Source organism: Lissotriton vulgaris, chromosome 1_2 (assembly GCF_964263255.1).
Source record: "Lissotriton vulgaris chromosome 1_2, aLisVul1.2, whole genome shotgun sequence".
Lineage (NCBI taxonomy): Eukaryota > Metazoa > Chordata > Amphibia > Caudata > Salamandridae > Lissotriton > Lissotriton vulgaris.
The window spans coordinates 57,160,614-57,188,580 of record NC_141686.1 but is presented as its reverse complement, the minus strand read 5'-3'; the positions used below and the strand labels follow the sequence as shown (position 1 = coordinate 57,188,580).

The 27,967-nt window shown below is 40.9% G+C and overlaps 1 protein-coding gene across 1 annotated transcript in view; it reads right to left on the bottom strand.

The window, feature by feature from the left end:
* The window catches only part of LOC147733911 (potassium voltage-gated channel subfamily KQT member 1-like), a 911,116-nt gene that overhangs the window by 303,136 nt on the left and 580,013 nt on the right, over nt 1-27,967 (bottom strand). The gene's annotated exons all lie outside the window — the stretch shown is intronic.

Genomic DNA, 27,967 nt, shown 5'->3' with positions numbered 1-27,967 from the left:
GCCTACTAAGAAGGAGTGCTGTGGCAGGGATGAAAGTTCACTAGCCCCAGACTAGGTCCTCCCTGGCCAAGCATCTTCTCTGGTCAAGGCCCAATTCGTTGGATGACATTGTTTAATTTTGCTCTGTTACGACGCATGACAGAAATTATATCACATTTAATTATGCTACTAATAATAATAAGATTAAGAATACGAATATCAATTAATATCTATATTGATACTAATAACAATCGCAATAACAACAATAACAATTACAAAGATATCAATACAAATAATATAGACATTAATAATAAATATCAACAATTTAATGGTTTTCAATTTAGTTCCATCTTGCAAAATCTACATGGAAAGGACACAGAAAACTAGATATAAAGATTGCTTAAAATTACACAACATCCTAAAATAGGAAGTTCAACAAAAACCGTTTAATGATAAGTAGCAGTTTCTTATCCAATATCCATACAATAATCATGTAAATGATATTGAAGGTAGAATCTCAGCTGGTTGCAAACTCGTCGCAATCAGTGAAAATTCCGATATCTTGGTTTTCATTTAGAGGATTGTAATTAATTGTGTCTAAAGAAGGCAACAACTGCAAAAAGAACTTGTAGGTCAAAGCCATGTCTCGCCAAAGAGGAAATGAGGGAGCCCATGAGAAGAGGAAACCATTAAAAAGAAGGCAAAGTAACACTTCATACAATCAATAAATTGGCTCTGTGAAAGAAACCATTAAAAATATGATGAGATAGGAAATGAGATTTGTCAGCTGTGTAGAAACATCCTGGTGGATGTGGCCTGGCAGCTGGATAAGGAGGCTCTTTTACTACTTGAGTTTTTTTTTCTGCATGTTCCGGACCAGTTCAGAGGAACTGTGAAGAAGGCCTGCCTAAAAGGACTGGACACATCAGGAAACCCTTGAGAAAGCAGGACGAGGGTTGGTCCATCTATAACAGAGCGATTAAAATCAAAGGGACATTTTAATAGCTGTGGTATATCTATAGTAGTATGGAACTAGCAGTTCATGATGGGCTGCACCTTTTGGCACAGGACCAAGAAAGACCTGCATAGGTTCCTCCCTGATTCTGAGGTCTACCTGTGGCACAGTGAGCATGAGACCAACGTCTGGGTACACCAGTAACACTTAAGGCATCTACTGCAACAACCCAAGTGATGAAAGGAATGTACGAATCAATTTCATCCACTGGCGAGTGCTCTGGCCACATTTCAGCCCATCAAAAGTGAAGAGGATTTCTGTATCATTCCGCTCGCACAGCAAACAAACGCCTAGTGACACGCCATCTCTACATTTCCTTAACCACTGCACTGGCAGAGGAAGCAAATCCAATCCATCCATCATTGCCTCCAGTGGCCAAGCGAGCAAAAAAAACAGAGTGCCATGGAATGTGGCTCAGATTAATTGACTGTGGCAGACGATATTCACGCATTCCAAATACAGCTCTTCTCTTTTTCTCAGTTTGACTCCTGTAATAATGCATGGGTGCCTCTGCAGGACACGCAGACACAGTTTTACTGTAGCACAACCTCTTCTGCTGGAAACCACAGCAAGTGGGTGTGCATGGCAGGTGACCTGACTCAGGCAGTGTCTGAGCGGCTGCAGGGGATCATTTCTCATAAAATATTTGTGTTTTATGCTTTAAGTATGCACAAAGTTTGCATTGAATTCTTTGCCCTTTTTAGATCTCAGCTAGACAGTGCATGCGCCGTCTCAGAGAGACATATGTTTAATCTGTGGCCCAACCACAGGCTTCTCATTTGATTGCTCCATCATCTGTCTCATATTCTTTGTCGCCATTTGCCCCTGACATGCTTGGTCATGCCTCTTCTTTTGTTTAGCCCGCCGCAGACCATGGACAGAGTACTTATAAATATCCACTGCTCCAGTTTTTAAAACCATTTTAGGACATACGTTTTTTTTTCTTTTTCAGCACTTTACACCGTGCATGTGCTTTTACCAGCTCCGTCTTCTACCACCCGCCCTCATGCCCTGTCCGCACTAGGTGAGTGCGTGTTTACACCATATGTGGTCGTTGGGCGATGGGGTTTATAGCTGGAAAATCAGACCTCCAGTGAATCAGATATGCGTTATCACAGGGCACGTTAGAGCTTCTAAAGTAGCTGTGTCGTCTTCTGCAATTGCATAGCAATGTTTCTCTTGTGCGAAATTATTGAAATGTTCATGCCTCACCTTGTTGCTTCTCATTTTATATGGACGGCTCTATTTCTTCAAGTTTCTCCTTTTGGGGCACTTTCTTACTTTTTTAGTATCAACCAGTGAAGTGTTTTCGTGCGCCATTCCCCGTTGTTGCTTAACTTGAATTGTCTTCAAAGGAACCAAGCTGAGTCTTGACATCATCAAGTTCTGCCTGCCCTACTCTGATTGTACTATATGTTTGTGGTACTGTTACGTCTATGTGTAATACTTGTGACATTGAACTGCTTTTCTGACTGAACTGTTTTAACTGTTTGTTGTTTTGGAAAGGGCAATAAATAAAATCTATAAAAGAAAAAGGTCTGCCTTCCCATCAGTGTCCATGGCAAACGTAGTCCCGTAGCGAATGGACCATGTACATGTGTCCTTACACTTCTCCCAATTTGTGCAGCTTAGGAGTACTTGTGTTTTTAGGTCACATCCCTGGAACATGTACACACATACCACTAAAATGCATGCACATGTACATAAACGAATGCATTTCTTTAAACTTGTTAAAACACGAACAGCACTTGGTTTTTTGTTTTTTTTTAGTCCGATGGTATGAGAGCCCTTGCTCCATCTTACCATAGCATGAACACGAGCGCTGGTTTTAAAGCGCTTTATGTGCTCACCAATTACATTGTGCAAGGACTCATTCTTTTTTGTTGCTGATTCTGCTTCAATTGAGGTATTTTTTTTAGCGACTTCATTGTTGCTTCCTCCAGCTCTCTCCCGTCATATCTTGCCCATCTCCCCAACCCCTCCTACTTCCCTGCTTGGTCCGTCCCCCCACTACCTCCCACATTGCTGCTGCTTTTATTCATTTTATTTTTTTGCACGATCTGATGGGATTGGAGCATTTGTTCTGTACTCTAACATGACAGAGTGCTAACACCAGCCAATGGCATTGGAGCACTTTAAGTGCTCACCAATTACAGTACACAATGACACATTCATTGTCGTATGCAGGGAGAAGCGTAAGTGATTTTAACAGAATCACAAATTGTTCAGCCAACCCTGAGATTTGAACCTGGTTCCACAGTTTCCCGGTCGGCAGCCTGTTCACCATAAACTCACTGCTGAGCCTGTTCACCATAAACTCACCGCTCAGCCTGTTCACCATAAACTCACCGCTCTCAATCCACCCTAAATGCCGGTGATTTTTGAGACATTAGGGTGATTGTGTATAGCTTTTTGATATTGGTTATGGTGCCTAATGATAAAATCGAATGTCTTTATTACCTCTCGTATTGTGTTTTTAAATATTTCTTTGTGAAATTGTCGAGTTTATTGCTTTTTGTCATTTTTCCTATATGATTTGTTTTTAATTCTGTATTACATTTTTAATAAAGTCAGCATATCAATGCATCAGTTGTAGGTTTCTGTGGCAATACACGGACCGTTGGTGTTAACAGTGATCCTCTTGACTGAATGTGTAATGGTTGTTGGTTGAATGAAAATGTTGTCTGTGATGGAATATTGTGAAACTAAAATTCAGTACTCCCAGAGGACGCTTATTTCAGAATTTCTTCCCGTTACGCTACATCCTTGCTTCACTTCAAAGCTCCTCAACTATTTCTCATTATCAATTCCACATTTGTTCAGCAAGACCCTATTGATACCAAACAAGCATTGGCAAAGCTAATAGATCTCGGCAATGCCCAAGCTATTGGCCTTGTCAACATGAATGTCTTTTAGCCATATTGTCTTGCAACACATCTGAGCAAAGCTGAAAGTCACTGAGAAAAACTCTATGATGCGGCTAATGCAGGCGACGTCATAGCGCTTTTTTGTGTTAGGAGGGGCAGGATAATAAACTCAACATGGGGGGGCAAAGAGTCTCGGTGTTGCCTCAACATCCTGTGATTCTAGGCTTTCATGACCTTCACCCATGCTGAACAGCAGATGTGCTGCTATACATGGCTAAAAGACAATCACATTGACAAGGCCAATAGCTTGTTTCTCTTCCCATCCCCCAATAACCCTCCTCCTGCTGCCGCTTGCTTCCTCCACGCCCCTGTGACTACTTGCACTGTGCTTCCCCAGGGCCCTCATCTTATCTCAAGGTGATATGTTAACACTGGAAACAGTCTTGTAGCCTGTCTTCCCATCTCTGCTTTTCTCAGATTTCATTCAAACAAACATATTTCCTTTTTTCTTTTCTTCGCTGTGTTTTTGATGGGTAATTTAATTCAAATGGAGCTTATGTGGACACCACGCCTCTTGCACGCTCTCAAAGAGAAGCATTTCGACCAAAAGTGCTCTTGCAATCAGATAGAAGGAGCTCAATAGTGTGCAGAGTACACACACAGTTGCACAAGTAGTGACTGAGGCTGCTGTTTGCTCACTTGCATTATGCATCATGCTACATAATTCACCACCACACCACATCATTCCACTCCACTACATGCCACTCCACAACACACAATACCACTCCACATAATTCCGCTCCATGCCACAATTCCACTGAACTCACAATTAAACTACAATGAATACCACATAAATACCACCCACATAATTCCAATGCACACCATGCCATATAATTCCACTCCACATAACTCCTTTCGACACCACACAATTCCACTCCAAACAATTCCACATGAGACAATTCCACTCCAACCCACATAATTCCACTCCACACCGCATACATCCACTCCATAACACATAGCTAAAAGACATTGACAACGCCTATAGCTCTCGTAGTGCTGAGATCCATTGGCTGAGCCACTGCTTGTTTATTCTATTGCAGTTCATATTATCCAGTTTCCTGGATTGTCTTATTTATCCTTTACATCATCATTCTCAGATTTCATTCTCTCTTCCTTAACTACATTTTTTAATGTTCTTTTTATCCTCCATGATACTTTGTTTTTGCTGTAAATCCTGGATTCATTATTTCCCTGGTTCTAGTGCAAACATAACTAATGTGGGCAGAAGGAGCAGGTTTCAGACGCAGGGTAGGAGGCAAGAAATGGATAGTCCAGCTGAGGGCAGCCAGCGGTATGCCTTTGATGCTGGAGTGGGGTGGTAGGAAGAACTGTGTGAATCCAGGCTAAGGGGGGGAAAGCAGATGTAACACCTACAGGGGAGACCAAGCCGGGTGGGGCACAGCTCGACGAAGGTCCACAGCAGAGAAGAAAGCTTGTTTGGGAATGTGCCTTTGGAGAACTCAAGCTGACAGCTTTGCTGCCCTTTTATGGAATACGAGGGCATATGGCAAATGGAAATTAAAAGCAAAAATATTTTCTGATGACATTTTGAGCTCAAAGTATTTGTATTGTTTATTTTTTAATGATAAGAAGATACAGGAGAAAATCACATATCACTCCCTGAGGAACATGCGCAGTAGATCAAGAGGTGGATGAGCAGCTGACCTGTGCTTCAGGTAGGTACAGTCAAAGGGACCTCCATCCAGCAGATGTGGAAGGTAATGGCACTGAGTGGGTGAAAAGAGCAAATGCCATCTCTAAGGACACACCACAAATCTATACCCAGGCACAAAGAGGCTGCCAGGGAGAAACCAGCTGCTCTATTTTGGAAATAGTGGGATTATGACCCAGGCACGTGGTCAGCAAAAGGCATGGCCTCCATTCTCCTCTCAGATAGCTGCCCACCACATCACAAGATCCCCACCTGCTGCTTGGCGGGAAGTTCATTGCGTTTTCTGCATCTGCTGGTGCATTCGTTGCACTGAGTCATGGGGGTAATAATGTGTGCCTTTTACCTGTGTAAGACCGCCAAGGTTTTCTTGATTGTCCCTGAACAACGAAGGAGTATGTGGCTTTTCCCACCTTTAAATGAGGTTAGCAAGGGTGGTAGGCCTGCTGTGAACACACACAATTTACACCAGGGCTCCCGCTCTTCCCAAAGGGGGTTCAGACAGTTATACAAGTTTATGCCTCACTGACTAAAAATTAAAACACGTTGCCCCAAGGCCTTTAATCAAAGTATCCCCAGGATCCAAAAACAAAACCATATTTTCTTTACAAGAGTTATTGCAGAAAGCCCACATTTCATGCCCAGCTAGCGCACATTTTTTTATTTAACGGGAGCAAGGCTAAGGTGCCTTGTCCCATGCCGGGGGGCTCTAAATACTCGCTATACACATTTGTGGCCACCACAACTTGGCCCTTCCTTTCCCCCATGTCCAAGGTTTGTAATTTAGGGTTTTATTTGGATGTAGATGTTTCCCTAAATAGTCGAGTGAACCACATGTCCGCGGTGTGCTGTCAACAGAAGAGGATTCTGCAAAAAAAAAAGACTTCTTCTGTCTCTGCCCGCTCAGGCTCTTCGCTTGGCTGTCCAGGCCTTAATCGTAAGCCGCCTTGATTAGGGACACTCCCTTCTCTTGGACTCAGGCACTGTCCAGTTGTCTCCGCTGCAGTGCATTCATAACACAGCAGCAAAGTCTGCTCTTCAAATGCCACGTAGCGCTTCAGTAAGCGCTAGATCCGGACGCTCTGCACTGGATGTCCTATAAGTCTCTAAGGGTATCATGTCACGTGCTCCGGGCTCCACTTATATGGACCACCATACTTGCAGCAAAACTCACCAAGGATCTCCCCACCCATGGGCGTAGGTCATCTTCTGCCAATTTCCCAGCCGGGCCCAAATTTATTTTCTCTAGAATTAGTGGTCATGTGTTCTCTGTGGGGCAGCAGCACTTTGGAAGCAGCTGCCTGCACATCTGCGGTTTTCAACCAACTCTTGCCTTTCCAAAAAGTGTTCTTTTAGTGCCAAGACACCTTTTAGGCACCAGAGCACTTTATTTTTACATTGCATCCTCCTCTAAGCATACCCTTAAGGCCGTTCTTCAAAACATCCAGACACAGCCCCGAGAAAGGATGCTGAGAGCGGAGGAGCCTGCTTACATGAACACAATTGTTAGTTGTGTCCACGGAAATGGTGCAGCAAATTACAATCACACAACTGTGGAAGTCTGAGACAAAGTGCAAATTGGCCCTTAACATGGTGAAATGTCATACTAAGATATTCTTTCTGCGACTGTATGTTTCATTGAAGTCTTCCCATGTTTACAACGGTGTCTTAGAACACATCGATAACTTATTCATATAGCGAGACCTCTTCACATTAAATAGAATATACCAACGCGTAAGATGTCATTTCTTTCCCCAAATGGTGAAATTAAGATATATTTAATGTGGATACATATATGTATTTATATCAAGCATTCTTTTAAAAATGAAGTTATGACAAGAAATCCCATTTTGTGAGAGAGCTATATAGATATTTATGCATTCATGACATAATGGTTTTTATAAATGGATGAATTTATGACTAGTGATCTTGTTTGCACTAATAAATGTTACTTATATTTTTCTGATTCATAGTGGGATGTGCTATCCTACTACTTAGAATCCCCTACAACAATATACCATTCCGTCGACATGCCGTTATGGATAAATTCACTTGTGACGCGCTGTATTGAATGAGATAACAAGAATGTAAGTGTAAAGGTATGGTTAGAGTAAGATATTGCTAGAGTTAGGAGTAGGGTAAGGCTAAGGACTAAAGTTTTGGTTCAGTTTGAGATAGTTGCAGTCATAGGTTTATGGTTTGGGTACGGCTAAGTATTAAGATTGTGGTTAGGTGTAGGAATAGGGACCTATTTATATGCTTTGTGTAATCTTACAGGTGTTTCACCTCGCCCCACTCTCTTTGAATTCCTACCTGAGCAGTGCCGAATTTGCACTGGTGTTTGCCAGCGCACAGCAGCGCCATTCGCTAGTTAACACTGCACTTATTTCTGGCAATTCAACACACAAGGTGGCACTGTCTGTCTATTTTTCCGAAGATTATGTTTGATGTATAGAGTAGGTTTAGCCATAGTTTAAAGTTAGCTTTTGTGTTAGGGTAAAAGTAAGATGTAGGGTGAGGATTTGAGTTAGGCCTAGTGTGAGGGTTAGGTTTAGGATCTGATTTAGGGTTAAGTTTAATGTTAGGTAAAGGTTAGGGTTTAGAGCCATTTGTGCTTGTAAATTGGATATACATATGAAAATGGTTGGATTTATGAGTGTAAAGTATTCACAAAAAAGACAGATTACACTGGTAAACCCATTCACACGAGCACAGGCTTGCCTACCTGGATGTGTTTTTGGTAGCTGACTAAAAAAAAACAAAATGAAGGCTAAAACCAAGCAAAAAAATCTGACTTTCAAATCAGTAAATAGAGAACCAGCTGGAAACAAGAAAAGATGCCTAATTGATGATAGCCCATGGAGAAGATGGATTGAGGCAAAGGGTGGCGTCAAGAACATGGCTTTAAGACTTTCGGGTACTAGTCCTGAAGATGTGCATAATTCTCAGGGGGGAAATAAAACAAGTCTTACAGACTCCATAACGGACCCTATAAAGAATTCATCATCTGCAAACCAAGAAATAACAACTCCCACATGCGAAACTGGCGCTGACCTAAATAACGTGAACAGAGAAGGGGTTTCCCTAACAATAACCCCTACTCCTATTGACAACTTTGAGGTTAATGAATTAGTGGATATTGACTCTGAAGTCACAGTTAATAACCCCAATAGGATAAGTGAAGACTCGGATTGTATTATATCAAGCTTAAAACGAACTAAAGCCTTGCCAGTGGGAAACTCAATGGGCAACTCAGGAGATCAACTTGAAACGTTAAATATAGCAACTGAGGAATCAAATATAAATACTTGCCCACTGGAAGTTAGGAATGAGCTGGTAAACAAAACAAATACGGACCCCCCTACTCAATACCATCGGTGGGTCATACATCTACACAGGCACAAGAGACAATAATATTACAAGAACCCTCAAAAACAACATCAATAAACATATCAATGGAATCAATTATGCAAACTCTTCTGGCACAAAGAATGGAGAGTCAGCAGCAATATTTGCAGTTGAGAGAAGACAACACCAAAGCTACAAGACTGTATGAGAGATATCTGTCAAGGCCTTCGTGGAGTGACAAAAGATATAGAGGACATAAAACAACGAATAGTAGAAGTGGAAGAAGGTGCCAGTAAGACTGATTCAACAGTTAAACAAAATGCATCAAGGATTTCCAAACTAGAAGCTAAAGTTGAGGATTTGGAAAATCGGGCACGGAGACAAAACCTCAGACTATTTGGAATTCCAGAAGGAATGGAGGGGACCGACCCGAGAGCGTTCGTGGTGAAATTATTTCAAAGAGCCTTTAGCGACCTTTCCGATTGGGACTGGGACTCCCAGTTACAGAGAGTACATAGATTGCCTTTGTTTCAAAAAAACAAAAACAGCAAATTCCCTAGACCATTTTTGATATATTTTGGGAATTTCCTATTGAGACAAGCCGTCTCATTTAAAGCCAGACCTAATAATCCTGTAACTGTTGACAACCTTACTTTTTTTGTGAAATCTGACCTAAGTAAAGGTACAATGGATAGACGTTGGGAACTTCGAAAAACGATAGACGCTTTCAAAAATCTAGGATGCATGGCTTACCTCCAAGAGCCTGCACGTCTCAAGGTTATACGCAAGGGTCAAGTGTTTTTTTTTACTGATCTCTCTGCGGCAGAACAAGCTCTGGAAAGAATTTCTTTGGAAAAAGAAAAAGAAAAAGAAAAAGAGGATAACTGAACTAAACAAATAGAACTTAATATTAATGATACTATTCATTTTTCTCCTTCTGACCACTTTTGCCGATATAATACCCAAATAACTTTTGGCTTATATATTTCTTTACTCTAATATCTCATTTCACTACCGTTAATCTTTTTCTCTTGAGCGTGGGCTTATATATCTTTCTTTTTCTAGGTGTGGTCAAATATAGATATACATATGATGTGGTAGGGGCAGTCTCTCATGTAAGCTCCTTCATTACGCTGCCCATTCAGCGGCAGCAGAAGATAGAGGGGTGCTCCCCCCTAAGGGACGTAAGGGTGCGAGAGTGGGGGGGTTCTTGCAAGGGAGGGGTTGGTAAAAGGTGGGGGGGGGAAATGTGGAAAAAATTGATTGCAAGTTTCGACTTTGTCTTAAAGAACATTAGCAAATACGTAGCTAAAAAAGAGAAGGTACCGACAGAGGGGAATCAACTACACGGGAGAAACTCTACGCTATCAAAATGCTTAAACTAAGACTATTAAGTTGGAATGTAGATGGTCTAAATAGTAAAAGTAAAAGGAACTTAGTACAAGAAGAGATTAAAATGTATAATCCTAATTTTGTACTTATTTCAGAAACTCACATTAAATATCAGGATCGAAAGCTGCTTTCTCAGATGGGATATCAACTGGTTGTATGTTCCACTCTAAACGAGACCATTAGAGGGGTAGCTATTTTAAAACAAAGAGGAACTCGATTTGATACAATCAAAACTGCTTCAGATGTTCGGGGCAGGTGGGCAATAGCACAGATGCAAGGTGACAACAAAAAATATATATTATGTGTAGTATATGGACCGAACATTGATGATTCCAAAACATTTGAAAAATTGAGTTTAGAGTTACTTGAATGGGAGGGAGAAAGTATAATTGCTGGGGATTTTAATTGTGTCATTGATTATAAAGTAGATTCTACTGGGCAAAGTAACTCTAAAAGAATGTATAAAGTTAGATCAGCAATTATAGAATTAGCAAGATTAAACAATTTGAGAGATGTATGGCAGTCTAAACACCCTCTGATAGCAGGTTATACCCACTATTCTGCTCCACATAGATCTTGCTCTAGAATAGATATGATATGGGCATCGGACCAAATAGTAGATAATTGTGAAATTGAAATCTGCACAAAAATCACTTCAGACCATAATCCCCTGCTACTCGAATTTGTAGTAAAAGATCAAAAAAAAGAACCACAAAATTTCACATTCCCAAGATACCTATTGGCTGATACAAGATTCATAACACTACTAAATAAACATATACAAGAGTTCATTTCACTAAATATCAAGTCTGCTAGCATTAACATCGTATGGGATACATGCAAATGTAGCATTAGGGGGTTTGCTCAACAATATATACTTAGGTCAAACGCAGAGAGTCGCAGAGACAACAAGAGAATCACCTCTACTATATTAGATACTAAACTACAACTTGCTGACGCAACACGATATTCAAAAAATGATATCGATAAGATTAGACTAAAGCTAGCCGAATTACAAGCAGGATTAAAAAAAACTCTAAGAGAAAGATATAGTGCAAAAATACATAAATATAAATTTGCTCAATATGAAGGCGGTGATCGCATAGGCAAAATACTTGCTTATAAAACTGCGGATAAAAAAGCCAAAACTAAAATTAAGGCAATAATAGGAGCAGATTTAGACACTTATGAACAAGCTGATCAAATATTGAACCAATTTGTTAAATATTACCAAAAACTTTATACCCCCGAAACTACACCCTCTAAAACAACAATAATACAATATCTTAATAAACATTTAACAACACATAGGGTGCCAAATATAGAAGTTCTCCAACAATTAAACTCAAAAATAACATCAGCTGAAATAAAACGTGCAATCGATAATTTACCTTTAGGGAAGGCGGTTGGAGAAGATTGTCTGCCTTTGGAAATATATAAATCTTGCGCCCAAGAACTACTACCATTATTAGAAAATGTGATAAACTCAATTCTTCTATCCAAACAAGCACCAGCATCTTGGAAAATTGCTAAAATAATTTTTTTTCTCAAAAAGGGAAAACCTGAAAAGAGTGCGGATCATACCGCCCAATTTCTTTGCTCAATTCAGATGCCAAAATTTTCTCTAAAATCCTCGCCAACCGCTTAGCCCCTATCATGCCAGATATGGTTAATTTACAACAGCATGGCTTTGTAATGGGTAGAGACACCACCGCTCATGTAAATACGTCAATCACAGCCTTCGATGTGGCGGAAACTACTCACACCCCGCTCGGTATGAGTATGTTAGATGCGGAAAAGGCATTTGACCGAGTGGGGTGGGAATACTTGTGGAAAGTATTAAAGAAAATGGGAATATCTGGTTCTTATTTGGATTGGGCAAGTTCACTATATGATGAACCACTGGCCAAGATAAATTACAGAGGTAAAGATTCAGTTAGCTTTAAGATAGGAAGAGGAACAAGGCAAGGTTGTCCTCTTTCCCCATTACTTTTTGCTCTCTCTCTTGAACCCTTTCTAAATGCATTAAACGATCAAGCTAATATTATCCCAGCTAATCATGGGGGCAAATCCCTCAAATTAACTGCTTTTGCTGATGATATTGCAATATACACAACCGACATAAATAAAGCTATGCCAGGGATTATCAATGAAGCGCAAAATTATGGTAAAGTATCTGGGTACAAACTCAATGTGAGTAAAACTCAAATTATTGTCAACTATACCCCTGATGAACCTATTTATGATATTTGCCAAAATGCTATATACTTAGGAATCAAATTAGCTGCTAATGTGGGAAAAATATTGGAAATGAATTATGAAGCTTTTCTAAAGGAAACTACCATAAGTCTTAAAAAATGGCATAAAATACCTCTTAGTCTAATAGGACGACTTAATTTGATTAAAATGAAAATATTACCTAAACTACTTTACTTATTTAGGGCTATACCACTTCAACCGAATAAACTTTTCTTTAAAAAACTAGATGGTGTATGCAGCAGCTTTTTATGGGGGTACAAAAAAGCACGAAGGGCTATTAAATTTTTGAAACTGCCATCATCTAAAGGGGGACTTGTTTTTCCGGATTTTAATCTCTATTTTCTAGCCACTTTTTTTGTCGAATAAGGAGTTTAATAAAGAATGAAACCCCTCTATTTTTTCACCAATATATGTTAGGTTCTGACTGTAAACAATTCTTACTTCGCGTACATGACCCGAACTATTTTAAGCGGGTCAAATTCAAGACTGCCAAGCACATCATAAAAATTTGGGACAAAATTTTGCTCATTGGCAAAAGCTCATTTTTTAATGCCGAACTTAGACTCTGGAACAACCCAGGTCTCCCTGATATCTTTTCGGATGGGACAGGAAATCGTTGGGTTAGACATGGAATAATCACATTGGGAGACCTTTATGGATCAAATGGGATGCTAGACTTTGAAAACCTGAAAATAACAAACAGCATAACGAATGATATGCACTTTAAATATAGACAAATAAGAGATTTCTTTTATAGCAAAATGAAAATAACGGAAGTTACTCAATCGGACATATTAGAGTGTATATATTCGGATAAAATAAAATCACTAATAAAATTGGGCTATCAACACTTAATTAAGGGCAAGTGTGATAATACGATTAAAATTGCATCAGAATGGTCTGGCAGACTTAATCTGGATATAAATCCTACACAGATTGCAAATGCACTATCTCATTTAAACAATATAGTACACTCTTCTAATCTCAGATTGCAATCTTATAGAACAATTACAGAACTTTACTATACACCACAAAGAATCTCTACCTGGTCACAGGGGAACTCTACAACAGATAAAACTAAATGTACAAAATGTAATTTATATGCTGCCGGAATCGAACATATGCTATTTTCCTGTCCCGCACTATCTATATATTGGAACGGAATATTGGAAATCCTAAGAATCAAACAGATAGCAACTCCGGTACTTTCTGCACACTTAGTTTTACTAGATATTCAAGAAATCAATTGTCTCAATAAGGATCTCATAACCATTCTGTTTGCATGTGCAAGATTAGTTATAGCTAGGACATGGATATCTAAGGACCCTCCAAACATTGCAGAATGGTGCGCTTTGGTTAGCGAAATAAGAATTATGGAACTTACACTAGCTAAACATAGAGGCCCAAAAGCCTTTATTAAAAAAGAAAAGATTTGGAAACAATTTTTTGAATTATAAAAGCGGGAATTTCTATCTACAGAAGATTATTTACTTTCTTTGAGAATTTTTTACAGCTAGTTCATAAGTACTTCACTGTCTCTACATTCTTTTTTCTTATCCTCTCTGCTATCCTTCTTGAATATTCTAAAATTTAATACAAAGCTAATACTATGTCAGTTTATTGTTACATGATTTAAACATTTGTTTTATTATGTTTTATGTCTTATCTTGCAATAATAAATTTTTTTAAAAAGAAAAAAAAAAAAAGGGTACGGCTAAGTATTAAGATTGTGGTTAGGTGTAGGAATAGGGACCTATTTATATGCTTTGTGTAATCTTACAGGTGTTTCACCTCGCCCCACTCTCTTTTAATTCCTACCTGAGCAGTGCCGAATTTGCACTGGTGTTTGCCAGCGCACAGCAGCGCCATTCACTAGTTAACACTGCACTTATTTCTGGCAATTCAACACACAAGGTGGCACTGTCTGTCTATTTTTACGAAGATTATGTTTGATGTATAGAGTAGGTTTAGCCATAGTTTAAAGTTAGCTTTTGTATTAGGGTAAAAGTAAGATGTAGGGTGAGGATTTGAGTTAGGCCTAGTGTGAGGGTTAGGTTTGGGATCTGATTTAGGGTTAAGTTTAATGTTAGATAAAGGTTAGGGTTTAGAGCCATTTGTGCTTGTAAATTGGATATACATATGAAAATGGTTGGATTTATGAGTGTAAAGTGTTCACAAAAAAGACAGATTACACTGGTAAACCCATTCACACGAGCACAGGCTTGCCTACCTGGATGTGTTTTTGGTAGCTGACTAAACTTCCCTAATCTGCTCTTCTGAGTTGCACTCTGGGCCGTCTTTAGCACTGGTGGGGCTCAGTGAAACAATGGCGTTCCCCCTAAAAAATCTCCTTCTCCTCGAATTCCATCACTGCCACGCCCCACAAGTGCCCCTCATCTCTCCAATGCCCCTCTCTCACGTGCATTTCATTTATATTATAGCGCTTCTCCTAGCAGTGTAGGGTGATGGAGCACTTTAAATCACACACGTATTATACAGAGCCAATGGATCATATGTATGTAAATCAGTCTATAGGAAATATTACAAAAAACAATGAGGATTACAAGGTGTAGGGATCATGTACTCCATACTAGTAGGTAGTATATTTTAAGAGTGTTTGGTCTGGAAAAGCACAAACTCAGGATTTAACCTGTTCAGTGCGTCTGACGGCCCCCGGCCGTCCAACGTCACAGTGGGCGTTTGCAAAGGACGGCCGGTGGCCGTCCGAAACACGCCTACTCCATAAATCACCCGCACCGCAGTGGAATTTGCGCCGCAGTCAAGGGGTTAAAACGTACTACAGTGGTTGGCTGTATTAATAATAATATATTTCTACCCACATGAACCCCTTTTAACAACATTAGGATAACAAAAGACTGGGAAAAACATAACATTGTAACACTATACCATACAGTTTGCATGCAGCTCTTTAATGAGAGCTCATAGCTCACAGTGCTATATGAGTGTTGTAATTTAGGAACTGAGTGTAACAAAAGGATCTCTATGCGATCCATATAAAACCCATTTAGGTGATTTGCCTGGTACACATTCTTTGCAGCAGGCATATTAACCCTAACCCTCTGCGCTACTTTATCATGAGTGGAGACTGCCACTAGACAAAACTTCAATCTTTCTCCAGCAAGAACATTAATCACCAGAATTATCTTGACATTTGTATTGTTACCTGAAAACTGCTGGACACACAAGGGACTCTGCAGCAGGTACTTTTAAACTCATGTTGTTTTTAAATACGGCACCAACGAGGTCGGTGCCAGGTGTGGCTACATGAGTCACACTGCCCTGATTGATCTCCCCATCTCCACACCTCCAGTATCAACAGGAGTACAAGACAATTGCGTGCTGATATATTAACTTGGGGTTTTTAGATTTTATATTACATTTATTGAACTGACTCGATTATCACTACGAAATTGGCACATTTAAAGTCTCTGCTTGTCGAGCAAGTGTCTGTCTCCCTGAGCTACGAAGAAAGTCTTCTATGTTTATTACTGCCGCCATATTGGGTGTAGATGTTCAGGCTCCTTGTGTAGCATTTTTACACTAAATGTGCTGACCCACCAGTGTCTATATAGTCATGCAATGGACATGTTAAGCGGGTGCCTCAATGGTGTGCCAAATGTATGCGGAGGGGAAGCCAGCCTTGGTTCTGCTGAATCTAAATGCAATCCACGGTTGTGTGACAGAACAACGCGTGCCTTTCCCACTCATGTCTTTACAACAAATGTTGTTGTAAAAGCATGATTGGTAAAGTCATATGGTGATGAAGATCATACCCGAGCCCCCACCCTGAGCCCTAAAACCTGGACCCAGTCCTGCAATCCACTCCGCCCCAGCCATAAAAACTTGCCCAAGCACCCACCCTGAGCCCTTAAACCCAGCCCCAGCCCAAAAAACTACCCCGACCCCAGTCCCCCAGTCTGAGCACTAAACCTGGCCCCAGCCCTGAAAACTGCCCCTTTCCCCCTGGCCTGAGCCCTAAAACCCAGCCCCCAGCCCTAAAAACTACGCAAAAAATATTCTTGGAGTGCATCTCTTGCCTGTGCTTGCAAAATGGGCTCTATATCAATAAATATTAAGGTAGTTTACTTCCACCGTCAATCTCCATTTCCAAAATTCTACGATTTCCATCCAATACCATAGCTCTCCCTTCTCGGGAGAAAGATTCTGCAGCGCAAAAAATAACTGACCCCATATATAAGTTGGCCCCAGGTCAAGCTAAAGCACACAGCAAGTAGTTACCTCAGTTCTGGGTGATATCTGCAGACTTTTGGATGAGGGCAGGGGAGGGAGTAACCATGGTCCTCTTAGACCTGTCTGCAGTCTTTGATACCGTGGGTCATTCATTGCTACTGGTCTGACTGACAACAAGGGCATCTACAAGTGCGCCTTTAAAAGTTTGCAGTCATTCCTCGCAGATCAATTGTAGACTGTCAATCTTCCACGTCAATTCAACACCAAAGGATGTTGCCTGTAGAGTGACGCAGGAATCTGTACGATTACCATTGCTATTCAACATTTGTAAGGTCCCTTTGGCAACTCTTGAGCAGAAAAGATGATTCCATTTCAATATGTACGCTGATCCCTCAGAATTCCTATTTAAATTGCCTTCTCAGCATTCAAATCAACTGCCTTATAATCTCATACAGGTAGACCAAACAGAGATTCCCTCAATATGGTACGAATACGGATGTTTAGCAGTTTTCTGAAATTAAATCCATCCAAGATAGAATTACTAATCACAAAAAAACACTGGTAAATGAAACCCAGCCTGTTGGCCCGATGTATTGGGCACTCCATTCACTCTGGTAAAAACAGTCCATCATTTAGGCATTATTATCATTTATGATCTTTCCTTGGAAACCCAATCTGCAAAACTAGGTAACATATACTTCTGCCCAATGAAGCTTCTAAAAACATTTTATCCTAAATCTAATCAGAATTCAACATAGTTGTGAGAAGCAAAATGGCCGCTGCATAACGAGCTCCGCCGCATTTTCGCCCGTTTTGGCGAATTAACGACGATTTTGGGTCAGTTTTCGCCGCATTAAGAGGTCGCTGTATTGGGGTGCAGTTTGCCTACCCGGTGGCCCTTTTTGTGGAGTTTTTCTGCGCTGTAAGTGGTGTTTTCCCCTCCGTGGTTCCTGCTTCCTCCTCTGCCTCAAGGTACTGCCTGGAATGTTAGTCAGGGGGGCGGAGTAATCTTTAGGAAAGGGCCTTGCTTGGGCCTAGCCACTCCCCCAGACTGGTTTAGCTGCTGCACCAGCCATTCTTTGCTTGCTTTCACTGCTTTTGCCTTACATTCCATTCTTGACTTTGCTACATTATATTTCTGCCTCATTTTCTTTCAAAATGGAAAGTAAAAGTACAGTTAATAATAAAAGAATGCAGCAAGTTTCTCCACCTCCTGCTAAATCTAAAGTGGTGGAATTTTCTGAACCCTCATTATCTTTAATACTGGAGGAAATACAAGCACTTCGTGTTAACACCGATACTATTGCTTCTGAAATTAAAAATGTACGCAGAGAAATGGCAAGTCTATCAATGAAAATATCCGATAATTCTATCAAAATACAGGATAATAAAGCTAAACTTGATGCTTCTACTCCACTTATGGGTAACATTTCACCTGTCTGCACAGCATTACTGGATTTGGAAAATCGTAACAGACAGTATCATTTACGCATCTTTAATTTACCGGGTTAATGTTGAAGGAAATAATTGTAGACTATATTTAGAGGGTCTATTGCCTAACCTTTTACAACTTAAATTGCAAGAGAAGTTTGAAATTGATGAGGCTCATAGGATTCCCTCCCACAGGAACCCTCTACATACAAAGCCCCGACAAATGATTTTTAAAGTCCTTCGTCATCACCATTTGGTATTAATCGGAAAAGCAGCCAGGGAAATACCTTCACTGATGTTTAATAGGAAACAAAATATTTATTCAACAAGACTTTGCCAGAGAAACTGTTTCAATTAGGAAAGAGTTTACTTCTCTTCGCCGTCAACTGCAAAGTCTAGGTTACAAATATGGCCTCTTTGATCCATCGACGATGCGCATTTGGAAGGACAATTTTTCAAGATCTTTTCAACGTCCTGAGGATTTGAAACATTTTTTGGACCATCAATCACAACTCTCTATGGATACAAATGACTCTAATACCTGACTTTCAAATGATATGTATACTCTGACTCAAAACTGAAAATCCGTTATCTAGGGGCTCCAGCGGTTATGGTCATGCTTGTTGACCGTGTGTGCTTTTCACACTTCATATTTATGTCTCTTATCTGTCGTCTCTTTATTTATGTTTTTCCCCTTTCCTTTTCCTTCCTCTTTATCTGGAGCTACTTTTTTTCTCATTCTCTTGATTTTCCTCTAGCCTCCTCTTCTCTACTTTCCTTCTCCATTCTTTAATTATGGCTAACACTCAGCATAATAATGTTTTTTCACTAAATGTTAAAGGCTTGTGTCATCCAGTTAAGCGTACAAAAATACTTGATTATTTTAAAAGTTACAAAGCAGATGTTTGTTTTATACAAGAAACTCACATAGATGATAACGTTTTAGACTATATGAAGAAAAAATGGGTTGATGTTATTGTTTCATCACCTGCTAATGGTAGAAAAAACAGTGTGGCTATCTTATTTGCAAAGAGACTTGGATGCCAAATTTTGAGTAAACCGTCTGATAAGGATGGTAGATTTATACTTGTTAAGTTTAAAGTTCATGACTCATTTTTTATTTTTATTGAACATTCATGGGCCTGCAGCAGATGATCCAGTGTTCTGTCTAATCTTACAATGGAGATTGTTAAGATTGGTAATGTCCCTTTAATTGTTGGAGGTGATTTTAATGTTATTTCTGACCCATTACTTGATAGATTGTCTCTCACTAAGTTTCATCCTTCTAAAGTTTATTTTGCATTCAAATCATTTCTTCAAGCCACTAAATTGGTAGATGTTTGGAGATTACATTTTCCTACAGATAAATGTTTCACTTTCTTTTCTAACCCTCATAATTTGCATTCTAGAATTAATTGTTCATTGGTGTCTAGACATTTACTTCGTTCAATATCCAATCCTATGATTGGTAACATTGACATCTCAGATCATGCTATGATTTCCTTGGTTTTGAATTTAGAAACAGCTTTTGCTCCAAAATCTAGATGGCGAATGAATACTGGTATAATTTTAAATGAGTATAACAAGCATAAACTTTTAACTGCCATTCAATAATATTTTGTATATAATCCTGAAGGTTCTACATCAATGACTACTAGATGGGATGCTTTCAAAGGTTATATTAGAGGTGTTTCCTTATCTATTATGGCTCATGAAAATAAAACCTTCCATACTAGTACTAAAAACCTTCAAAAGCAAATTGCAAAATTTGAACGTCTTTTTATTACATCCTACGATCCACAATATAAATTTAAATTACAAAAATTGCGTTATGATTTTAACTTGCTTCTTAGTATGAGAGCGGGTGTTCAACTTTCTAATGCTAAAGCTAGATTTAGTTTTAATGCCAATAGATCTGAAAGGTTATTAGCTAATTACCTTCGAATAAAAAAAGATAAATCACAAATTAATTCAATTCATGGTTCCCAGGGTAAAATTGCTATTTCTCACAATGATATTGTTGATGAATTTTTAAGTTTCTATTCCCAACTTTATAACGAACCTGATTTTCTAGATGTGTCCCTGACAGATTACTTTTTAACTTCCCGTGAGTTACCTGGGATTTCACAATCTGATAGGAATGATCTTGACGCACATATCACTACAAATGAGATTTTAGCAGCTATAAAATGTCTTAAAAAGAATACATCTCCAGGCCCTGATGGCATCCCAGAGGAATTTTACAAGGAGTTTCAATCACAATTATTACCTTTTTTACGCCAACTTTTTACATTTTTTGGTTCTACGGGAACTACATCTGCATCTTTTACGGAAGCTTTAATTATAGTACTTCTGAAACCAGATAAAGACCCTACTCAAGTTTCAAATTATCGCCCCATTTCCCTAATTAATCAAGATTGTAAGTTATATGCTAAGATCCTTGTGAATAGGTTAGGGCCCATACTAGACTCTATTATACATCCAGACCAATCTGGTTTTACGAAATATAGACATTTTGCTAATAATACTAGAACTTTGCTTCACACATTATTGAACAAAGCCATACTATGATGTTACCTTCTGGAATTCTAGCCTTAGATGCTGAGAAGGCATTTGATAAAATTCATTGGCAACTTTTATTTCATACACTATCATCATTTAATTCTGGAGATATTTTTATACACATGATTTCAGCTCTATATTATGCCCCTACTGCTTATCTGTTTATTAATGGCCAAATCTCACTTCAATTCTCGCTTTTTAGAGGTACAAGTGAGGTAATATAAATTTTATGATCGATTGTGTCCCCTATCTTAGACCCCACCGACTCCATGTACTAGCTTAAAGTGCATGTAACTTCCCTCCTGTGCTAGCTATGGAGACGCAAATACATTTGCGTCCAACGTTAACATGTCCTCTTTCAGATCCGCCATGAACGGATTGAATATTCAGTTTCTGAATACGCTATGCCAACGTCTTTTTGTGGTATACCTTACACGTTTTTTCAGCTCTGGCGAAGTAGGCCTGAATTCTGCCATCGAGCTTTTTTCCTGCCTTCCGACTCTGAAAACCTCAGCCCAGGCTACCTCTGTGCCGGTGACCCCTGCCTTACTCCTTGCGCGGCTAACGGTGCTCGGCTCATCCCGTTGCCTGCCAAGACTGTATTCAACCTTCGAATTATCTGCTCCACTCCTCGAAAATACATTCCTGTCTGGTAGATTCACGTCAACATCCTTCCAGCTGCAGAGCAAAGGGTTAGGCCTCACTGTCTCTATGCAAGTAATTCATGGCCCTGTTTCCATGGTAGGCCCCTGCCCTCCCCTGCACCCCTCGCGTCTCATGCAGACACGTAGACGCTCATACACGCACTCATAGCCAGTATAGAATAGCCTCTCGTCCGAGAGACCTTTTCCCTCCAGATAATGCAGTTCCTTAAACATGAGATATTAGATACGATTTGGGATTAGGTTGATCTGACATCTAGACATCCGTCTACACTTGTAGGGCTAAATGTCAAGTCCCCCTTCACCCCTCGAGTTACACGTACATCACACGTCATACTGCTGCGCGCGCATCTCAGCCATGTATTTTTGCTGACACTGCCGGATTCACTCCTGGATCCGCCTATCTGTGACATCAAGTTAAATGACGTTCTTGTTCACGCCTTCATGCACGCCTATTGTAACGCCTTTTGTATTACGTACATGCATTCTTATCTCTCTTCTCAGCTGTTACGCCTCCTGCATATGCCTTTACTGTAATGCATTGACTATATATATGAATGCCTGTCAATAATGTATTGTCGCATACTTGCATATTCGCATATTACCATTGACTCTGTCTGTCAGTCCCTTCCCGAACCTATGTGGTGACGGAACGGTATGCCACCTTGGCTCGAGCCAATATGCTAATCATTCAATTCCTTTTATAGGAATAAAACCCTTTTGAGAAACCTCAAATATCACGGATTTTGCCTCTTATTTATTATGAGTTATTCTTATTAATTTTATTGTATAGAAATTAAGCACCGGTAATTAGAATTTACCACATTTTGGCGCCCGAACAGGGACCCCTCCCCCATCTCACGCGCCGGTGGTGTGTTGCAGGCCTGGCCCCCTGCCACAGCCGGACGGACAACTACGCGTACCCGCAGGATTTCCTGTATCTCCCTCAGGCCAACGGAGGTGACTGAGGCTGCGATCGACACCCAGACGAGGCGGTGAGAAGTGCGGAGGATCCCGACCAGAGCCTAGCTGAGAGAGCAAGATCCGAGGTATACGGAGGCCCACCAGGTTCCGAAGTTCCGAAGTATCTGCGTCACGAGTCGAGTCCGAATCCAGTCCGAATCCAGTCCAGGGTTTCCGAGGCCTTCCGTTTCCGTGCTTCCCGGTGAGTACCGTTGCTGGGGACGCATCTAGACGTGCGCATTAGTTTGTGCCGGTCAAGACAGGTGTGGGTACACAGACCTGGTCTGCACTGTTTTAGACAGTGTATCTGTACTGTTTAGCAGTAAATCCAGTCTGCACTGTTGAGCAGTGTATCTAGTATTATGCAGTTAGCAAGTTACCTTCTAATTGTTATTATTCATGTCAAAATGTTTTTAAGTGTCTAAAAATGTCGTGGTATGAGTGATTGTTCGATCGTCATAATTGTGATTATTGTGTTCAGTGTGTTCATATCTGAGTAAGAACCAAGTAGCCAGATTTCAGGATGCCGTTGTTCTCCAAATTAAGACAAATAAAAACTAGAAAAGGGGTACTAGAAGAAGCTGTTCCCATTCCACCTAGGGACACGCCAGGGTACTTTATGTACCACAAACATGGCCTAGATGCCGTTTTATTCCTTGACTTATGGGTGGACTACACTAAAGAATTATCAGAGAACCAGAGATGGCCCGTTGCTGGGACATGGGATGCAGATTGCATCATGAGAGTAGAGGAAGCATTGTGGAAAAAGAAAGCCAGACAGTCACAGAAGGATGCCATTGAATTATGGCGTAAAGAATCACATAGGCGTACAGAAAAAGCACTTAGAAAAGAAGAGAAAAGGAGGGAGGACCCAGAGAAAGCCCAGGAAAACATATTAGTTGAGGAAGGTACCCGAGTAAAGTTGGAACAGGTAGACAGACAGCGAAACACACTCATGAACGGCATGTATCCCCTCTTGTCTGAGGGTTTGCCTAAAGCCACCCCAGAGGTACTGAAAGATCTACCACCTCCCATGCTCCCGACTAAAATCCACCAGAAAACAGCAAAGGACATTTTCCTTTCTTCCTATTTAGATGATGTGGCCCCCGCATATGTAAATACCGCACCGCCCCGCACACCTTCTCCTGCCGGCCAAGATGGTCAGCTCCTTCCTCCCCGACAAGCTACTCCTCCTCTTGTTCCTCCTGGTCTTCCAGCTGTCCTTCCACCCATTCCGGGGCCTGCTCCCTCCGCTTTTCACTCAACGAACCCCTTCGGAGCTGGCGCCTCAGGAGGTGCGTCCGGAGGAGCGACAGGTTACCAGACCCCGCCATCCGCCCATCGGCTGACCTATAGAGACCTAGCACAGCAACGTACACCTAGAACAGCCGATATTACACTATATGGAGATAATCTTGGAGACTGTAGATATGATCCAGTACCTGGTAAAAAGAATGACGAAAGAATGTTGCTCGCATCAATACGCTTGAGACGAGTTACAAACTTCTTATTAACACTACCTGGAATGGTAGATCATCTAGATCGAATATATCAGTTTGTACAGACAGGAGTAGGGCCTGAAAGTATTAAGGAGGCCATGGCCTATCAGAAAGTGGACACGAAAGCCAAGATATTACGGTTTCTTATAAACTGTTTTATAAGGGAAGTGGATAGGCCGGGTATGAACCCGGAAGACGTAAAAGCGCTCCACCGGTGGGGCCAGAATATAGCAGCTGGGAATCACGATAAAGAGGCCTGTGTAGAAAATATGTACCGAAGAATCAGAAATGCAATAAAGAAGATGCATGAGAAAAGACAGCCACCACCGGAAATAGATTCCGATAAAGTTGAATCCTCAGAGGAGGAGGACGAGCCAGACCAGACCCCAGAGCAGACACAATTACCAGTTAGAGAAACGATAGCATATGTAGGTAAGGGAAGACCCTTCAATAATTCAATGCGCCCAGTGCGTCCAGAAAGTAAAAGAATATTCCAAGAAGCCATGTGTAATCCAAGAACTCCTGAACACTTATTCCAAGCTACTGATAACAGACTTCGAGAACGAATGGGGTACCATGTTCTCGATTCTATGGACGAACAAGAATTAGCCAGGTCGGCCGTGCAATGGGCTGACAATTCTGAGAAATATGGTGATGATGCGTTAGCGCATACGTTTTTGAACCTGACACCGAGTGAACAGCGTTTAGCTGGTACATACATGATACAACACCTGCTCTTATTGTATAGAAGCCAACATTCTGATCCAGGCCCCTTGCCTGATATATTAATAGAACTGCTCATGAACAGATGGAGAGGTCTAGGTACCGATCTAATTAAAGAAATTCTAGAACACCGACACAGATATAACGCCTTCCTATGTCCACAGACCGACTCAGCACATGTCAAGGAAAGAAAAATGTATTACATGGACGGACAGAATCCGTTGCGAGAAGTGCACCCAGTGCAGAACGCAGACAATACATTTAGACGTGTGTTTGTGTACACACCCATAACTAAAATCGAATTATTGGAAATGAAAAAATTGGTACCTAGTCATGACAAAGACCCCGCAGGTTTCCACCGTGAAATAAAAGACATGATACTCATGGGTGACTATACTTATCCCGACATTATGAAAATATTGAAAGTATTACTGCCTCCCGGTATATACGAGAAACTCAAAGAAAAAGAGTGGGAGGTGGGAGACACAAAGATTGATTGGGCTGCATTAGAAAACGAAGAAAGTACTAGAATTCCGGGCCAAGGGCTCGGGGATAAAGTTAAAGCATTACCCGGATTGTTAGTACAAGTGTTGCCACGTTTATTAAGTACTAAAAAGGAAGATTGGGGTGCCATTTCAGCTTGTAAACAGAAACCCGATGAAGATACCAGTGATTTCTATACCAGATTTGAAAAATGTTTTGGTATTAATAGCGGTCTGAAAGCAAGTAGCGAGTCATATCCACATCTTTTTGTAACGAAATTAGTCGAGAATTCACTGCCCCAGGTTAAGAATAGAGTACTGAAAGTCGAAAGCACCTGGCAAGCTAACACCCCTTCACAAATGTTACAAATGTTACAGTACCACCAGAATAGAATTAGAGAAGAACAAGAACATGAACAAAGACGTATGAAAGACACGAAAATGAAAATGTTAGTTGCTCAGTCAGTTCCCGCCGACGGGCATAAAAAGGGTGGGACCCAGCCTAGTAATACGACAGCTCCTGTTAAAGGGACATGTAACTACTGTAAACAGCCAGGTCATTATGTAAACGATTGTGCCGTTCTGAAACACAATATCTCCACGGGTAAGACCAAGGAGAGACCGCGCGTACCTAGACAAGATCAGGCCCAGCAACAAGTACCACAGAATATACAACATATTCCGCCTATGCCAGCTTCATCACAAACTGTAGCCGTGCCACAGCAACAACCTATTACTGCAACACAGAACACAACACAACAGATGTACCAGTACGCACAAAATGATTATCCCGATTATCAACGATACACATGAAACAGCCTAGAGAGGGAATTTGGCTTGCCCCTTATTGAAGTTCCTGTAGATCAAGAGGGTCCTTATGTACATAGTCAAGTGTTAGGAAAAGACAGAAAGTTTTTGATTGACACGGGGGCAAGCAGGACCACAATCAGTCACAATGAGGTTCCAGGGGCACCCCTCTCAGGCTCACAGAATGTTTCCCTTGGATTTTCAGGAAAGCCTATTATTAATGAAGTATCACAGCCACTCCCCCTTGCAGTTGGTCCTTTGACACGGACTACAGATTTATTGCTTACAAAATCATGCCCGGAAAACTTATTAGGAATAAAGACACTAAAAGCTCTAGGAGCTATTATATGCTGTTCTCCGGAAGGAGTACGCTTATTTTTGCGAGATTTTAAAGGCCATTATGTATTAAGAGACATGGATCCCCGGTTACAGAATGTAACTGCACACTTGTGGGCACAAGGCCCCACTGATGTAGGTTGTATGCATATTACACCATATCGAGTCACACTCAAAGCAGGAGTAGTATTACCACGAATTCGACAATACAAGTTACCTCCAGATGCTGTAGTGGCTTTACTGAGAATTATTGACGAGCTTATTGCACAAGGAGTGGTTGTGGAAACCGACTCCAATGTATGTAATTCTCCTATCATCCCAGTTCTTAAACGTACTGATCCAAATGCACCACCTGTTTATCGATTAGTTATTGATTTACGCGAATTGAATAAATGCATTGTACCACAGTATCCTGTGGTCCCCGATATCTCTTCATTACTGACAGCTATTGATTCAGAAGCGACGTTCTTTACTGTAATTGACCTCAAGAACGCCTTCTTCAGTGTCCCAATTGATCCAGAAAGCCAATACTTGTTCGGATTCAGTTTAAATGGACGATCTTTCAAATTTGCACGCGCACCTCAAGGATTCACAGAAAGCCCCAGCATCTATAGTCAAGCACTGAAAAGACAACTTGACAGTATTCATATGCCAGTTAACACTGCTCTACTCCAGTATGTCGATGATCTGCTGATCACCGCACGGAGCGAACCCGAATGTGAAAATGCATCACTGACAGTTCTGAATTTCCTGGCCGACAAGGGGCACAAGGTGTCCCCTTCAAAGCTGCAATTCTGTGTTCAGCAAGTTGTGTACCTGGGTCACTTGCTGTCCAAAGTGGGGAGACAGCTCACTCCTGACCGCATTCAGTTAATCGTAAACATGTCACCACCAAAGACACAAAAGGAGGTGCGGGCTTTCATAGGCCTCACCTCGTACTGTAGACAATGGATTCCCCAATATGCATTTCTAGCAAAGCCACTTATCCAGTTGACAACCCAGGAGGCAGCGATATCAACTGTCCTCCCTTGGACTCAGGAACATACACAAGCTTTTGACAACTTAAAGAAAGCCTTATGCCAAGCACCTGTTTTAGCAACACCATGTTACAGTTAACCTTTTACACTTTTTGTCACAGAACGTGAAGGTACTGCCCTGTCAGTCCTCACCCAGGAACAAGCAGGTTCACACAAACCGTGTGCTTACTTTTCTAGCACATTAGATCCAGTGGCTCAGGCTTTACCTGCGTGTTTGAAATCAGTTGCAGCGACAGCTTTAGCAATCAGACAGAGTGATGCCATAGTATTAGGGCATCAATTGACAGTACAAGTTCCACATTCCGTAGAAGTTCTCTTAAATCGTACACAGACCCAACACTTGACCATAGCAAGACTGACAGGTTATGAATTGACATTGTTTCAACCACACATAGAAATCAGACGCTGCAGCACATTGAATCCCGCCACCCTGTTGCCATTAAATGGAGTAGATCCATTGGCACATGATTGTATTGAAGTCATTACTATTACAACAAAACCCAGACAAGATTTGACTGATGTTCCATTATCAGATCCAGACCTGACACTTTATGTGGACGGTTCATGTATGAGAACAGGTACTGGAGAATTAGTGGCAGCCTACGCGGTCACTACAGACACCAAAGTTATAGAAACAAATTGTATTGACACCCTGTCAGCTCAA